This window comes from Osmerus eperlanus, chromosome 10 (genome assembly GCF_963692335.1).
Source record: "Osmerus eperlanus chromosome 10, fOsmEpe2.1, whole genome shotgun sequence".
NCBI lineage: Eukaryota > Metazoa > Chordata > Actinopteri > Osmeriformes > Osmeridae > Osmerus > Osmerus eperlanus.
Window position 1 is genome coordinate 12,207,616 of NC_085027.1, and position 18,510 is coordinate 12,226,125.

Here is an 18,510-nt window from a genome sequence, read left to right on the forward strand (position 1 = left end):
ACCCAATTAAAGTAGAATGGAGTAGAGCCAAGCCTTTGGTGCCTAAACCATAGTGATGTTTGTGACTGTGGCTTGCTAGTGAGCTACCGTTATCTTCACTCATAGCCGCAGAGCCGACCCGCCGAGCGGAGCTGAGCCATAAATGGCAATGAGTGGCCCAGTAGTGGCTACTACGTAAGTATGGAGAATTATGTTGGCTATCCACAGGCAGAATTAAATTCAATCTAATTCACAATTCATGTCAAGTGTCAAATGTCGGTGGCCACTTGACCTTGCATGTGTCCTTTAGGCAGCATGATCAACATACTATGCAGAGAATTATTTTGGGGCTGTTGTGCAATGATGGCGCAAACAACAGTAAATGTAATATCCGAGTAAGAAACAGGTGTGTTTTTCACAAGAGTTCTTTGTTGGACAGAATATGGCATGACCACCTCCTACAAACCGACTCGGGTCATTGTCCTTCTATTGACTGCATAAGAAGGGTGCATAGTTCCCCAGGGGGACAACTCAGTGAAACGGGATCCCACAATAAATCAAAGAAGGCCAGAGAAATGAGGATGTACTTATCAACTGCGGGAGCTCAATGTGTGTGCGTGTGTGTCACGTTCATCTGACAAAGATGTGAGGACATGTTCAAAGAGTGATTAATGGCAAAGACCTGTCTTCATAGCTGCCCAGTGTGGGTAATTGTACACAGCTTGTGCCTCTGAGACCAGTGTGGGACGAGACAAGGGGACAATTTTCTGGCGCCTGGCTGCCAAGCAACTCACCTGCACACTGAAAGAATGAATTGCATGCGACCGCATCAAATTGCATGTTTGCGTCAAAACCAACAATGTGACGTCTCTTGATTGCTTAATTTACCATTTGGAGAGACCACAGGAGCTAATTACAGTCCTTCTGTGCTGCGACAAGTCAATTCTGCCAACGAAGTGTGTTCCGTCAAACAGGGGGTCATTTCTTTTCAATTAGATACATTCGTTTTTCCGAATTGCTAAAACTCGAAACCCCATTCTCTGAATCAAATGTTCGGTGGTCTAAACCCATTTGTCGAATCAGACACACTTTTGACAGAACTCTAAACACGTTCTCATTCACTAAACATTTTGCACTGTGATGGTGGTTTGGGACAATGTGAACTTTCAACATGGTGTCCGTATACGAGAATGGTTCAACATCAACAAGTAATTTTTACTGCAAATGTTTGCCTTCCACCATACAGCCCTTTTCTCAACCCAATTGAAGAGTCAAAGATGTGGGTGATGTTGAGGTTGTCAAGAGTGGACACAATCAGTGGGTGTGTGAGAAAAATATCAAATGTAAAGGAGTGTGTACAATCTCTCACACACACAGCAACCAAAACAGAGTGTTAGCAACTATTTTTGATGTGCTTTTCTCAAACTTCAAGGCTCATTAAGGGTTCAGATTCTAGCAGTCCAACATCTTCCGTTTAGACTGCATTTTCTACAGAGGTTTTGTGTTTTCCTCCTAGAACATATGCTGGATCGATTGAGTAGTGTGAAGCTCCGGTCATGATCATTGAAATGAGCACAAGTTTCATTGCCTGGTGAATCTATTTGCAAAGATACTTTACAGTTTTTCGGAATCGCTAAAACACTAAACCTCATTCTCTGAATCAAATGTTAAGTGGCCTAAACCCATTTGTCGAATCAGACACTTTTGGCAGAACTCTAAACACATTGTCATTCACTAAAAACATTTTTACTTTAAATGTTTGCCTTCCATCATACAGCCCTTTTCTCAACCCAATTGAAGAGTTTTTCTCTGTGTGGCGGTGGAAGGTCTATGACCGAAACCCATATACCAAGGTAAATCTCCTGTAGGTGGAGTGTTTTCAAGGCTGGATCCAGCACACCAGAGGGTTTTTACCCCGTTCTTTGTTGACAGTACTACTGTGAGTTGTGATGGTTACGGTAATATTTTCTTTATTGCTAAATGCATTTACTGTGTATACATAAAAACATTTTTCTTACATTACGTTACGTCATTCAGCAGACGCTCTTATCCAGAGCGTCTCACAGTAAGTACATGGACATTCCCCCCGAGGCAAGTAGGGTGAAGTGCCTTGCCCAAGGACACAACGTCACATTTCACGTCCGGGAATCGAACCAGAAACCTTCTGATTACTAGCCTGATTCCCTAACCGCTCAGCCACCTGACTCCTCATTCTTGATGTAAGTACATGCACTGGATGCTGTGTTGTACATGTTTTGTGTTGTGTCTAATGATTGCTCCATAGTGTTAATATATTGATTTGCTTTGTTTATGATCTGAAAGCATTGTTTGATTTTGGGCACAGGTTAAATGGTTTTGGGGCGAGTGTTTTGCCAGAAGTCAGAGGTTTTGGAAATGTAGTTTGAAGATTTGGTTTTGTGTTTACAGTTTTGAGAAAATGGGTGACTGTTTCCAGAAATGTGTTTTAACAATTGTGAAAAACTGCAAAGAACTTGCACATCTCATCTATGAAAATGTGTCAAATGCTAAACTTTGTGAGGTACGCTCTACAAGCGCTTGCGCACACACACACAAGCAGTTTGATGTGACATGTTCAACAGGGGGTGGGACACCTTTTGATGTGTTTTCTTTTCTTCTAACCACACAGTCAGCACACTTAGGTCCTGCCTATCTTCTGCTCTGGCTGACGGTTAGGTTTTGTCATAGACACAGTCCTCTCTCCTCAAGGCTGAACGTTTGAGCTCACTGCTGGCAGAGATGCTGGGAAAGTCAAAGATGTGGGTGATGTTGAGGTTGTCAAGAGTGGACACAATCAGTGGGTGTGTGAGAAAAATATCAAATGTAAGGGAGTGTGTACAATCTCTCTCACACACGCAGCAACCAAAACAGAGTGTTAGCAACCATTTTTGATGTGCTTTTCTCAAACTTCAAGGCTCATTAAGGGTTCAGATTCTAGCAGTCCAACATCTTCCGTTTAGACTGCATTTTCTACAGAGGTTTTGTGTTTTCCTCCTAGAACATATGCTGGGTCGATTGAGTAGTGTGAAGCTCCGGTCATGATCATTGAAATGAGCATGAGTTTCATTGCCTGGTGAATCTATTTGCAAAGATACTTTACAGTTTTTCGGAATCGCTAAAACACTAAACCTCATTCTCCGAATCAAATGTTAAGTGGCCTAAACCCATTTGTCGAATCAGACACTTTTGGCAGAACTCTAAACACATTGTCATTCACTAAAAACATTTTTACTTTAAATGTTTGCCTTCCATCATACAGCCCTTTTCTCAACCCAATTGAAGAGTTTTTCTCTGTGTGGCGGTGGAAGGTCTATGACCGAAACCCATATACCAAGGTAAATCTCCTGTAGGTGGAGTGTTTTCAAGGCTGGATCCAGCACACCAGAGGGTTTTTACCCCGTTCTTTGTTGACAGTACTACTGTGAGTTGTGATGGTTACGGTAATATTTTCTTTATTGCTAAATGCATTTACTGTGTATACATAAAAACATTTTTCTTACATTACGTTACGTCATTCAGCAGACGCTCTTATCCAGAGCGTCTCACAGTAAGTACATGGACATTCCCCCCGAGGCAAGTAGGGTGAAGTGCCTTGCCCAAGGACACAACGTCACATTTCACGTCTGGGAATCGAACCAGAAACCTTCTGATTACTAGCCTGATTCCCTAACCGCTCAGCCACCTGACTCCTCATTATTGATGTAAGTACATGCACTGGATGCTGTGTTGTACATTTTTTGTGTTGTGTCTAATGATTGCTCCATAGTGTTAATATATTGATTTGCTTTGTTTATGATCTGAAAGCATTGTTTGATTTTGGGCACAGGTTAAATGGTTTCGGGGCGAGTGTTTTGCCAGAAGTCAGAGGTTTTGGAAATGTAGTTTGAAGATTTGGTTTTGTGTTTACAGTTTTGAGAAAATGGGTGACTGTTTCCAGAAATGTGTTTTAACAATTGTGAAAAACTGCAAAGAACTTGCACATCTCATCTATGAAAATGTGTCAAATGCTAAACTTTGTGAGGTACGCTCTACAAGCGCTTGCACACACACACACAAGCAGTTTGATGTGACATGTTCAACAGTGGGTGGGACACCTTTGTGTGTTTTTTTTTTCTTCTAACCACACAGTCAGCACACTTAGGTCCTGCCTATCTTCTGCTCTGGCTGACGGTTAGGTTTTGTCATAGACACAGTCCTCTCTCTTCAAGGCTGAACGTTTGAGCTCACTGCTGGCAGAGATGCTGGGAAAGTCAAAGATGTGGGTGATGTTGAGGTTGTCAAGAGTGGACACACAATCAGTGGGTGTGTGAGAAAAATATCAAATGTAAGGGAGTGTGTACAATCTCTCACACACGCAGCAACCAAAACAGAGTATTAGCAACCATTTTTGATGTGCTTTTCTCAAACTTCAAGGCTCATTAAGGGTTCAGATTCTAGCAGTCCAACATCTTCCGTTTAGACTGCATTTTCTACAGAGGTTTTGTGTTTTCCTCCTAGAACATATGCTGGGTCGATTGAGTAGTGTGAAGCTCCGGTCATGATCATTGAAATGAGCATGAGTTTCATTGCCTGGTGAATCTATTTGCAAAGATACTTTACAGTTTTTCGGAATCGCTAAAACACTAAACCTCATTCTCCGAATCAAATGTTAAGTGGCCTAAACCCATTTGTCGAATCAGACACTTTTGGCAGAACTCTAAACACATTGTCATTCACTAAAACATTTTTACTTTAATTGTTTGCCTTCCATCATACAGCCCTTTTCTCAACCCAATTGAAGAGTTTTTCTCTGTGTGGCGGTGGAAGGTCTATGACCGAAACCCATATACCAAGGTAAATCTCCTGTAGGTGGAGTGTTTTCAAGGCTGGATCCAGCACACCAGAGGGTTTTTACCCCGTTCTTTGTTGACAGTACTACTGTGAGTTGTGATGGTTACGGAAATATTTTCTTTATTGCTAAATGCATTTACTGTGTATACATGAATACATTTTTCTTACATTACATTATGCCATTTAGCATCTTATCCAGAGCGTCTTACAGTAAGTACAGGGACATTCCCCGGAGGGAAGTAGGGTGAAGTGTCTTGCCCAAGGACACAACGTCATTTTTGATTTTGAGCACAGGTTAAATGGTTTCGGGGTGAGTGTTTTGCCAGAAGTCAGAGGTTTTCGAAATGTAGTTTGAAGATTTGGTTATGTGTTAACAGTTTTGAGAAAATGGGTGACTGTTTCCAGAAATGTGTTTTAACAATTGTGAAAAACTGTAAAGAACTTGCACATCTCATCTATGAAAATGTGTCAAATGCTAAACTTCGTGAGGTATGCTCTATAAGTGCTTGCGCGCACACACACACAAGCAATTTGATGTGACATGTTCAACAATGGGTGGGACACCTTTTGATCTGTTTTTTCTCTCCACAGTCAGCACACTTAGGTTCCGCATCTCTTCTGCTCTGGCTGAGGGTTAGGTTTTGTCATAGACACAGTCCTCTTTCCTCAAGGCTGAACGTTTGAGCTCACTGCTGGCAGAGTTCAGACTGTGGACACTGACTCACCAGCAGAAGTGGGTGGGCAGCTGGTGTAACTCAAACTCCATCTGCAGCAGGCCAAGTTCTGACTGCTCTGCCTCATGGCATCCGTCTACCCTTACAGACCCACCTAGCGCCGCACTGGCAAAGAGGCTTCTGGCTCGCTGGACGGGGCCGACTGCCAAAAAAATTACAAATAAAATGCAAACTGTAAAAAAGTGTGGAATGTTCCTGTAAATATATAGATGGAAATAATCCATTCAATATTTGACTTAAACTATTCAAGTTGGGTGCTGCTGATTATAAAATGTGCTGATTATTCTGCAATATACATTATTCTGCAATATACCATATCCAATCAAATACAGTGCTGGTGACTTATGGCTCATAATGTTCGTCATGAGTCTCATTTGAAATTTCACAATTTGACAAACTGTGAAAACATAATTAAAATATGTTACAGTATTAAAAAGTCACAATACTTGACGGCTGTGAGTGAGGTCAGAGAACTGCTTCAAACCGATACACCTCATACTATTCCACCAGTGTTCAACTGTATAGAAAAGATCGGATTCCCCAGAGGAATTCCCACAGTCTATTCCTAATTGGCAAGCGGGTCTTCTTGGCATTTCATTAAAGAAGGCAGGTTAGCATGCAATCGTTATGATGATTCAAGCTAAGCTGGCTCAGGCTCCTGCCCCCACATAAAAGTCAAGGGTATCAAAGAGCTACGAGGAAAATCATGTTCTGCTCCCACTGTGGAGTCAGGCTTTGGGTCTCTTACTCATGTGTGCTCTCTCGTTTTTTTCTCCCTCCCTTTCTTTCTCTCCGTCTAGCAGACGTGTAAACAGGGATGCCACTGACAGATCAGTGCCATTGATACACAACTGATGTACAACTGTGCCCCGTCTCCTGAACGATTTACAATCTGGAAGTCTTGATGATGGTGGGTTTGGATCCGTGGTGTGTTTGGGATACAAATCAGGCGCGTGGCAACAAGACACCGTGTGAGAGTGTGTTCAACATGGATGGGGTATCCCAAGGTGCACCTCAATGACAGACAGTGGCCGCTTTCTGGGCAAAATGTCGGTTCACGAGTCGCGAATCCAAGCACAACAGTGGCCTGTCGGCGTGTGAGCACAACCCTCTCCTGACCCGGAGATGCCGTGTTTGCCAGACAGGCCCCGCTAACACCTCCAGCCTCAGAACACAGTCATCATGACGCAGAGTACACCCCCAGGTCGGAAGCCCATCGTCGGTTTAACCTTGTTTGGGATGTGCTTAGAGTTGGAAAGGTGATGAATATATCTTGCAAAAATATGTGAGATCCTTAACATGGATTATGGTCAGGAGGATTTTACGGTGGGCTTTGCTTGTGTTGGGAAAGGGTTGCAAGGGTTGCTGGCAGGTCAACATGTCCACAGTCTGTCTCTGAGTTAATAGTGAATCTAACTACATTACAGTTGTTCTCGATTGCTAACACACAAAAATGGTATGTGTAAGCCATCCCCACAAAACCATTGTGCCAAATCCCAGCATAAAGACCATGTACCCCAGTCTTTAAACACAATTGACCCTTTTTGACACATTTCTCAGGTTCATTCATACTTCTTTGCAAAAGTCTAAACCCACCTCTTTAAGACACAATTATCACCATTATGTCATTCAGAAAACACTGCCATTTGATAAGCAAACCCAAAACAGCGCAATTCAAACACCCTTAACAACCAATTATCCATGTGTAAGCACTAACAAGCAAATATACTCAATAAGCAATCAGGGGTTTGGAATGAATACAAAGGTAAGCTCATCTGTACTTTGAAATCATGGATGCAATTATCAGAAGAAAGGGAAGAATTGTCCAAATGAGAGGAGGTGGACAAGGGAGAGGAAGAGGAAGAACAACAACAATCTCAAATGAGATCCATGCCACACTATGACAGAAATCCCTATTACAGAATAACCTTCTCCAAGCCATGGAATTGGCTTGTGGGGACATTGCTGTGTGTGTGTGTGTGTGTCTGTGTACTGCATGTGTGTGTGTCTGTGTACTGCATGTGTGTGTGTGTGTGTCTGTGTACTGCATGTGTGTGTGTCTGTGTACTGCATGTGTGTGTGTCTGTGTACTGCATGTGTGTGTGTGTGTGTGTGTCTGTGTACTGCATGTGTGTGTGTGTGTCTGTGTACTGCATGTGTGTGTGTCTGTGTACTGCATGTGTGTGTGTCTGTGTACTGCATGTGTGTGTGTCTGTGTACTGCATGTGTGTGTGTGTCTGTGTACTGCATGTGTGTGCTGTGTCTTTGTGTGGGTATGTGTGTGTCTGTGTACAGTGTCTCTGATGATGGGTTGTCTGAAGGACAAGAATTGCGTCAATGCTGAAGTGAATGTCTGCTCCAAGATCATTGCAGCCCATCAGAGAATTATCAGCAAACCTAAACATGTTCTGTCCAGAGACTTTTAAAATTAGGGTTATATTCTTTTGAACTCGGTTCAAAACTCAGATTCCCAAACTTAAAAAAATATATATATTTATGTTTTTTGGTATTGGCCCATGTACTATTATGTTGATCTGTGCCTTTGCCATATACCTACCTGCCTGTGACTTCTGAAGTATGTCTTCAACATTCTGGATCATCACCTGGGCACACAGAGCAGCACAACAGGCTTAGGAGCATCACAGATCTCAGGGCTCCTCAGTTTGTTTAAGCTCAATGGGAACATTACCGTAAACTAGACTTCTGGGGAAATCGGGAGGTGTGCTTGCAGGATGCAGGTGGGTCAGTTGTTTCTTTGTGGGGGGGTTTTGACAAAAATAGAGAGGTTTGTTTCACCTCCAAACCTACTGTTTAAACTAATATCAAACATCCAAACATTTGGAGAATGTTCATGGGTGTAGGCTACTAGATTTTACAACTGATATTTCTGTATTAATGTGCATAGGCCTACTTGTTATTTATGAAGATTGCATAGATTAAAAAGCATACATTTGCTGCTGCTCATTTACACTTAGTGTAAAAAAAGTGTACACTACTAAGAGTGAAGTGTAGAATGAAACAGGGTTCTCTTCTCATTTCCCTTAGTGCAAGAGGGAATGGTTGAAGCAGTTCACAGTGCAAAAAAGAGCCAGAACTATTGTGGGTAATGGATAAGACCATGCTACATCTAGCCAGCATGGCTTGATGAACTTCGCCCTCTCGTCACTTCTGGCTCCAAAAACCCAAGATGGCGACCAAGAGGTGCAAAAATCGAGGCTTCAAAACGGGCTTTCACTAATTGGTGACGTCACGATGACTACGTCCATCTTTTATAATACTGTAATGGAAATAAGCTGCGGGCTCATGTAATTAGTGGCTGCAGGTGTGGCTGATTATAGGGGGTATAGAGGAGTGGTTAAAAGGGGGACTGGCGGAGACAGAGGAAGGCTAGTCGGAGCGTGAGCACTTTGGGAGGCGGGTGGCGAGCGTTCGCAGTTATAAGGACTGCCGGCGACGAAGTCAGCGAGCGAGAGGGGTTAGTGTTCCTGTGGCAGGAGGGGAGGAATATCTGCCTCCTTTAGCAGCGATAGGGCGGGGAAAGTAGGAGAGTGCTCTGTAATTGATTGTCGACTTAAGCAACAACCCGTCCAGCCAACATCCAGTCCGGAAAGTGTACGGCGGGCCCAAGCTCAGACCCCGGGGGAGGGTCTTGCCAAGCGGCGGCTAAGTACCCTATCATTGTCTGTTGTCTTGTCCATTTTAATTAGCTTTATTAAATTACCTGGCGGTGGGAGAGAACAGGGTGCGAGGAGCAGGGCACAGTCCAAAGGGGGATAGTTGGGCTCCCCTATACACGAGTGACGTAGCGTAGGTGTGCGTTCGAGTGAGTGCCAGATTGCAGTGACGTTGGGGTGTCTACTGGGGGTTTGGCCCAGCTTTGAGAGTGCAGTGACGTTGGAGTGTCTATTGGGGGTTTGACCCAGCGTTGAGAGTGCCGTGCTTTCACAGGATTGGGGAGGGTGGAGTGTGGTCCGGGGAGAGCCAACTTCCTTGAGTGCCGGTGTAGCCTGTGTTGTGCCCTGGAGTATTTCACCACAGCTTATGAGTTTTTAGAGAACCCTTGTCCTGACGCAATAAAGACCTTGTTATATTGTTACCCGTTTGTAGTGGTGTTCTTTCAGCCTGACATATTTGGCAGTAATTTCCTGCTCCACGAACGAACCAATATTCATTACAATATAAACGAGTCAACATAAGAATCCATTGGTGCATTTAGAAAGGAAGTAACACAAAACTGGAGAAAAAATGTGAAGAGTTTATAATCGTTTTCTTTTTACCTGTATGATTCAAAACTCAAAACCATATAACTGCAAACAAAACGACTGTGGATCACAATGGTTTGCAAAATGCCGGTTTATCACTGATAAATTAAACAGATAATTGAAAAGAAGCAGTTACTCTTGGGTGTTATTTCCACAGGGGGGCACTTTTAATCAAATCAGAATCAAATCACACCCTACTTATTTTTATTGTCACTCAACCAAACAGACTGCAACAGAGGGTGAAGTCTTGTGTGCAGTTTCAGGCAAATAAGCAATATATAACAATTATAACAACATGATAACTTCTTATTTACACAACGCAATTTACACATCTGTTACACAACACAATGTACAATATACACCTAACAAATTACAATATATTTATACACAGGTACAATAAAATACACGACACAATATATGCAGTTGAGGGCAGTGCTGTTGCCATACCAGGCAGCGATGCAGCCAGTCAGGAGGCTCTCCACAGTGCTGGTCTAGAACAGCGTGAGGATGTGGTGGTTCATTCCGAATTACTTCTGCCGTCTCAAGAAAAAGAGGCGCTAGTGTCCCTTCTTCACAACAGCTTCAGTGTGGACAGACCATGTGACTTCCTCAGTGATGTGGACAGACCATGTGACTTCCTCAGTAATGTGGACAGACCATGTGACTTCCTCAGTAATGTGGACAGACCATGTGACTTCCTCAGTGATGTGGACAGACCATTCGACTTCCTCAGTGATGTGGACAGACCATGTGACTTCCTCAGTGATGTGGACAGACCATGTGACTTCCTCAGTGATGTGGACAGACATATATTAAGGCTAGATGTCTCGTCCGCGTTGCCGGATAACGGAGTTGAACATCCGCACATGGCGGCCATCTTGCTACAGTCAACTCGCTCACCCATAACATTGTGTTGGTGCTTAGACCACAAACTTAGACCACAAATCGTTCATTGAAAGTGCGCGTGAGTTCACGCTGTCCCACAGTTTTTTATGCTATGAATCATTGATAAGGTTAGAGTAAGGGTTTCTAAATTAGTTTTCTTACTGATTTGTGTATTGTTATTGTTGTTGCTTTTATACCTGTACTCTGTCAAATGATCAGATCCACAAATCTCCTCGTAGTTTAAAATTATAGTCGAAATATCCAAAAGTAAAGTCAGTTTCCAGAATAAGAGTCCCATAATCAAATAATATAAAAGTAAAAACGATAAAATAAAAGTTTAAATAAACTGTAGAGTGTAAGATGTAAGTTCATGATGTAAGATTCATTTACAATCCTGGAGCCCACTACACATTTAGCTCCAGTACTTTTTGACCTGTGTACACATATCTGCATGGATCACAACTTTTTGGAAATGCCAATAAGTGTTTTATTTTGGATTCAAAATATACTTTGTGTGCTGCTTGTAGGGGCACAGACACTCCTAGGTGACAGGGCTTCAGTCCTCCTTGGGGATTCCAGAGGAACATATCATCCTCTTCCAAAGCCCTCTGAAGAATGCACAGATTCCCTTCTTCTTCTTCTTCTTCACCTGTCTGTCTTCATCTGCTGAATAAAAACAGCATACATCACTGAATTAATTTCACGCATTTCAAACGGTAATGGAGGCCAAATGATCGTGGAGCTTTGAATTACTCACCAGCACACTTGGCAGCCTCTCCACTGCACTTCTCAGGAACAAGATCGGTGAGCTGAATACAGAGACACAGAAATTAATGTGTCTGAAAACATCCAAAGGTGAAGATGGGGGTTGATAAAGAAGGGAAAGGTGCACAAACCATAGAAAACGTAGTCACACATATTGTCTCATACCTGAGGAAGCTGTGTTGCCAAGAGAGGGCAGTCAGAGACAGAGATCAGGGCCAGGGATCTCCTCTTCTCAGACTCTTTCACAACCTTGTCCAGGAGTTCATCCTCAGCAGCAATTTCAGACTTCCCATTGATGAGGGCCACCTTCCGGGTCTGAGAGGTCTGTAAACAGCAAATCAATGTAAAGACTTAGATAAGTTACATATACTGTTGTCTGAACAGCAAAGTAAGCTTTGATGAATGATGCCGAACCTGGGTATCCAGGGGAGTGGTCATGTGAACCATCTCTACTGCAGCTGCTATGAGGTCCTCCACAACTTTGGAAGCTGCAGTCTTCAGGCTGTCCATCACCAGCTCCTTGGCTTCAGCCTTCATGAAGGCTTTTTCAGCACGGACATCAGCAATGTGTCCAGTTGCCACAAGCTGTATGGCTTCAGGAGGCAGTAAGGCCAGGGAAAGACTTTTGGAGACAGCAGCCAGGGATGCCTTCTCCTCAGACTTCTTCTCTGTCTTCTCCAGGAGTTCATCATGAACATCGTCAGTAGTAACCTGAGACTTAGCCTTGCCAGTGATCAAGGCAACCTTCTTGTTCTGAGAGATCTGTAAAAAGTTGTAGGAAACCAGTGATATCTGTTCAACAAAAAACACTACAAACCCAACATAAAATAGGAAGGTTGACTGTGCCATGTTGAAGTAATTATTTCTCACCTCAGTATCCCGGGGAGTATCCATGCCAACTATTTCATTGGCTGCTGCTATGAGGTCCTCCACAACTTTGGAAGCTGCAGTCTTCAGGCCAGCCATCACCAGCTCCTTGGCTTCAGCCTTCACCAGAGCTTTTTCAGCACGGACATCAGTGATGTGTCCAGTTGCCACAAGCTGTATGGCTTCAGGAGGCAGTAAGGCCAGGAAAAGACTTTCAGAGACAGCAGCCAGGGATCCCTTCTCCTCAGACTTTTTCTCTGTCTTCTCCAGGAGTTCATCAGGAACATCTTCAGTAGTAACCTGAGACTTAGCCTTGCCAGTGATCAAGGCAACCTTCTTGGTCTGAGAGATCTGTAAAAAGTTGTAGGAAACCAGTGAAATATATCTGTTCAACAAAAACATTACAAACCCAACACTAGAGAGGGTACAATTTATGGGGAAATTGTAGGGTGTGCTTGCTTGCGTTTTTCCCTTCTAGTGATATTTTCAAGCATTTAGCCTACTCATATTGCATATTTCATTAAGAACACCCTTTGAAACAGCTGCGAACCCCCTTTGAAACAAGCTACTGTAACAACGTTGTCACTGGCAGTATATTTCAGATGGAATCGCGATTCAAACAGTACCGTCTGCTAACTGAAAATATGCCTCCAAAACGTAAATAAGTTTGACATTAATGTAGGGGGAAATGGCTAATTCAAAATAAGTTTGCTAGAGGCAAGCTAGCTTCTGTTGCTCCACATTTCACTGATTGTTTGAAAGCGCTGGAAATGAGAATGTTTCTTTTGACAAAGTTTAGCTGTGGCGTTGAAGACAGTAGTACTGTCACAGTACTACACTGCCAGTGGGCGAGCCGAGTCTGACTGAGGCTAACGTCAAAACAAGCCGCGGTGTCACTCAAATTCCAAGTTTGACACAAATCACAAAAATATGCTGACCCGCTGGCTGTCTTCGCAATCGCCATATCTTTAAAACACTGCCCTCCTTCTGATTAAACAGCTGTGTAGATGTTTTTGTAGTGTGTCTCGCGTAGACTACAGCGTTGCAGTGAGCAACACTGGTTTGAAACCACAGGTAATGAAAATTTCACCAACAAATCGTTTACTTGTAATGTAATGTCATAATAAATCCGAAAATGTATTTTGTGAGGAATGTTTATTTTAACGATTGAAAACAGATGCATCATAGACCACTGTAGTATCTGTTGCCTGGGCAACACAGGCTAATGTCATGATGCTAATACTTCAGTGAAATAGTAGACTACTGTTTCCGAAAGTAGATGTACTTCCTTAACAATATCAGCTTATATTGTACATTACACATCACAATTGTGTGTCATATCACAAAGTAAAATGAGTAAATAGTTATCACCCTGGCCTCTTTGTTTGTGGAGATTCTGCAGCTGCCTTGCAGTAAAGCTATAGTTAGCCTAGCTATCCCCCAAGTTAACAGATGTGAAACGAATGTTCTGCTACAGGTAGTCACGCGTGTTTTCGTGACGTTAGTGACGTAGTGACGTTAGTAACGTCAGTGACTGTGGCTAGCAAATTAGCCACCGTTAGCTTCACTTTTCACCACAAAAACGCAATTTATACTTAAACCATGCAACGGAACGTAAATAAAAATACAACCAACGCAATCGCTACCAAGACGAACCTTTTGACACCGCCGTTGTGTATGTAAAATATTGACTGATCCTTAGGGGGGCGAAAATAAATAAAAATAATAAATAAATAAATATATATGTGAGAGAACAAAGGTTGTGCTCTCGCCGAAGGCTTGAGCACACCCAATAATATATATGTGAGAGAACAAAGGTTGTGCTCTCGCCGAAGGCTTGAGCACACCCAATAAACAAAACGGTAGAGTCAATATAAAAAACGCTTTCTGAAGGCAGTATCTGAACAGATACTTTAAAGTAGACTACAGGAACCTTCCTAGCCTACTTTAAAAACCACTCACCTAAATAATATTGCAACTGAGTCAATGTTAGAGAAAGTTTGTTATGAATTCACGTGGGCCAATTTGCTGGGACTGAGGAAACTGTAATCAAAGTGGGAATGTTTTATAATCTCAACATGGGACGAGCAGCCGCAGCGATTAGACTACTCATTATAGGATGTAGGGAAAACCAGGTGCAAAACATCATAAACAGCACATAAGTAACTGCAGAAAATATTTTTTCATGTTGATAAGAGCTCGATTTGAAATAGAGCTTGTGATTAAAGACTTTAACTATCTGAATGTTTGAAAACGTGAGTCTGCGTTGTGATTTTTTACCTGTATCAACAGATGGCGCTGTTTGACATGGTCAACCGGAACACAGTGACTGAGCACCCTCAACTGACGGACTAGAATAGACTTTCATTCTCATTACAGCGACACAGCCGTAGCTTTAATAGCAACAGTCCCACCACTCTGAATCATCTTTGCACCCCAGCATGCAGCGTTACCGCGTCACCCACCTCTCAGCTTCCTTCCTGACGACCTTGCCTGGTAAAGCAGCCCTCCAGGCCCCAGCCCCTGCTCAACACTCGTTAATGTCCTGTTTATTGGTGCTCAGGCTTGTGTGGGGGAGTGGTGGTGGGGGGCTATAATTACACATTTTTGGTCCAGAGAGGAAGGGATAGAGAGGGGAGTCAGGGTTGGAGGGGGATGCTATCAATCTAGTGGTCGCTGAGGCAATGACATTCTAATCCTCATGCCAGTGTGTTTGTGCATGTCTGGTGCTATAGTCCCAGGTGGAGTTGATCCCCCCCTCCCCCTCCTTCCCTCCCCAGGGATTAGATCCCTCATTTCCACAATTCCTCTCAGACACGCCCCTATTCTTCCTCTACACCCTCTCAAACACCCCCCCCCCCTTTCTCCAAGCCCCTTTTTCTAATTTGCACTGGTTAACATTCATCCCATCACATTACCATACAATGTCTACATGCTAATGCATGTTTGTGCGTTTGATATCCCATATCCAAAACAATTTTGTGTAAAATTGTTTTTACTTTGGGAAAATGAAATAAAATCTAACTAAACTTTATCCCAGTCTGTTTCAATGTGATTAAGCAGATGATTGACAGGTTGGAGGTATCATTAATTGTTTGACCTCAGGAATCAATGTTGGTTTGAACATCTTGCTGTTGTCTTACAAGCATGTTAAACCAATTTAACAGTGACTCAGAAAAACCTACAGAGTTAATTAATCGTTGCATGGCATCTGGACCCCAGCTTGATTTTTAAACAAAACCAGCATCCCTTTTACAAGCATTGCTCACTGTTTACATCCTGTATAGAACTGCACTGTTACTGTAAATTGTGATTAAACACTGTAAGGGGAATCATTTTGCTCACATTTTAGTACAGTTTTTTATGTTCTTGATTATTTCACAAGAGGTATGCATGCAATCGGTACGACTGATGATACTGGCGGCTATAATTGTTTTAAATCTTTTGGAGCCTTATCCAGACCACTGTTTGTGTTTGCGTGTGTTGTGTGTGTGTGCATGTGTGTGTTTTTCCAGGAGCTGTTAGAGAAGCAGAGAGTATAGTTCTAAAGCACACTCCTGGATCCATGTGTCTCTGCTACACGACAAGGATCAGCGAGCTAGACCCTGACAGATGGCATCACACGTTGCCTAGACAACCTAAACCATTAGTGTGTGTCCCGCGACAACCGCCCCCCAAATAAGGTGCTGGTGGGAGGGAAAGGGAGGAGATGGGGAGGGAGCAGGGGAGTGACAGAAAAGCAGGAACCATGTGCTATGCAACACCCAAATTGTTCCCTTGGGCCATGAGGACGCGTGGCCAGTCAGATGGGTTCGGTTTAGGGGAAGACCAGTGTTCCATCACCTAGTCACATCAGGCTTCAGAGTGTAATTGAATATTTTGCCTCATGAATTACATATGCCTTGTTTGGTAAATTGTGACTTTCCTCAACACTCCTCCTCCATCTCCTCTTTAGAAGAGTAATAGAGAGTTATATGTATGTAGACATTTGAGGTTCATACTCAAAACACACTAGACACATGGGAGACTTGTGTCAGCAAGTAGTTTCTACTGTAGTAAGTATAATATTCATGCCCCTTGTGGCCCATGGTATAAAAGTGCTTCATCATCTCTCTTAAATTAACTTAATCTGTTTGTAATGCGCTTGCTGGTTAGAGAGGGAAGCAAGGAGCGAGGAAGGGAGTGAGTGCAGTCAGCGAGGGAGGGAGGGATGAAGAGGTGGAAGGGGGGAGGGAGGCAGGAAGAAGAGAGGGAGGGAGTGAGGGAAGCAAGGAGAACAAGGCACCCTAGCCTGCAATTGTGGCTCATTCATAAGGGTGTCTAATGGTGTGTGTGTCAGAGGCAGCAGAGTAATCAAAGCTGAGCTGCAGTAGCCGTGTGGCAGGCCAGCAGGTCAGTGCCGTAGGCTAGCCAACATCACTAATTACACTAGCTGGCTGCTTTGTCATACAGCACCGAGCCACACTGTATAACCAGACGGGAAAAACCCTGTACTGGGAATCACAAAAACCTTCCAGTTCGACAAAATAAAGAAACCAAATTACTCTACCCAAATATGTATTGTACTGTATTCTGCTGATTGATATTTATATAATTATTGTGCGCGAAGTCATCGTTATAATACATTGTGTTATTGTTATAATTCATTTTTCTCATGTTTTCTAATAAACACTGGAGGAGTACAGCTGCTCGTTTCAAAATTGCAACCCTGTTGTTGTTCCAAACCTCCACCAGGGGGCTCTATGACTAATAACTTCTGTAGAAAAAGCAGCTCCATGCTCACCACATGGGGTATTGGAGAGAGGGGAGGGCAAAGAAGAGGAGTGAAGGTACATGACAAGCTAGGCTACATAGAACTGAAACAGTCGCTGTAAACAATGACTGTTTTCCATTTTATTTTGTCAGTTCCTCTCTAGCATCAAGATTAACTTACAAAAGCATCCTTTTGCTCGTCCTCCTCCTCCTCATCCATTCTCTCCATCTCCATTCATTCAGACATTTCTGTGTGCGTGGGTTCTCGTGCATTGTCAGTGTGTGCTTGTATGTGTGTGTGCGAGAGTCGCTCTCTCTGTCACTGGGCCTTTAACAAGATTACAGTGAAAGCGTGGATGTAATGGAGTGTCAGGATAATGTCATTATCATGTGACAGAGTGCTTCTGATGGCTGTGTTATCAGCCTGCAGTCTCTTAACCCTGTCGTCAGGTGAGAGATTAGACTGCTGCTCTCATCTAATGACTCAGACCAGTACAGGCTGTCCACGACATGCAGATACTGTGTTTCTATACATATGTACACTGTACAGAAAGACCCAAGGATTCTCTCGATGGGTTAGTGTGTGTATCTCTGCTCACTCTCTTCCCCCTCCCACCCACCCTCTCTCTCTCTCTTTTCCCCTTCTCTCTCTCTCTCCCTCGTTCCTCACCCCAGAAGACAGTACCAGAGTATCTCCTCACGACCAGAGTTCTCGCTTCTTCCTAAGTGACCCGGTCTCCATGGAAACCCATATCCCCTTTAGAAATATCCACAAAAAGGTGTTTAGAAAAAGAGAAATATTGCCAAGGACAAACACACAAGTCTGTATGACACCAACCATGCACAGACAAAACACATATGCACACACAGACACACACACACAAACACACACATGCACACAGACACACACATGCACACAGACACACACACAGGCGCCTACACAGACATGTGTACACACACTCTGTCACAGAGAAATGGGTGTATGTCTGTGACATCACACTGCCTTCTTCCGCATAGCCAATGAGAGAGATAATTTTCCTCTGCCTATTGTCTCTCCGTTAATGCAGTGCCACGCCCATTTGCTCTCTGTAACATGCTTCTGGTGAATCCTGCAGAATTACTGTCCGTCTAATGAATTGTCTGTTTTCTCCTCTTTTTCTTTTCCAACCTTCCCGGTCTGTCTCTTACACTTCCCTCCTTCTCACTCCCTCACTATCTCAGTCTTGTGTTCTTTCTCTGTCTCTCATCCCACAACCACTCCATCTGTTGTCTCTGGCCTCCTGTGTCTTCCCCTCAATGCTCCTGGCTCCCAGAGCGTTGATTGGCTGGCTAAACTCCAGGGTCATGTGACTTGGTGGTGTGGAGCCACACCCAGCAGGGTAGGATCTTGGGAATCCCACCGACTGGCTGAGTGTTCT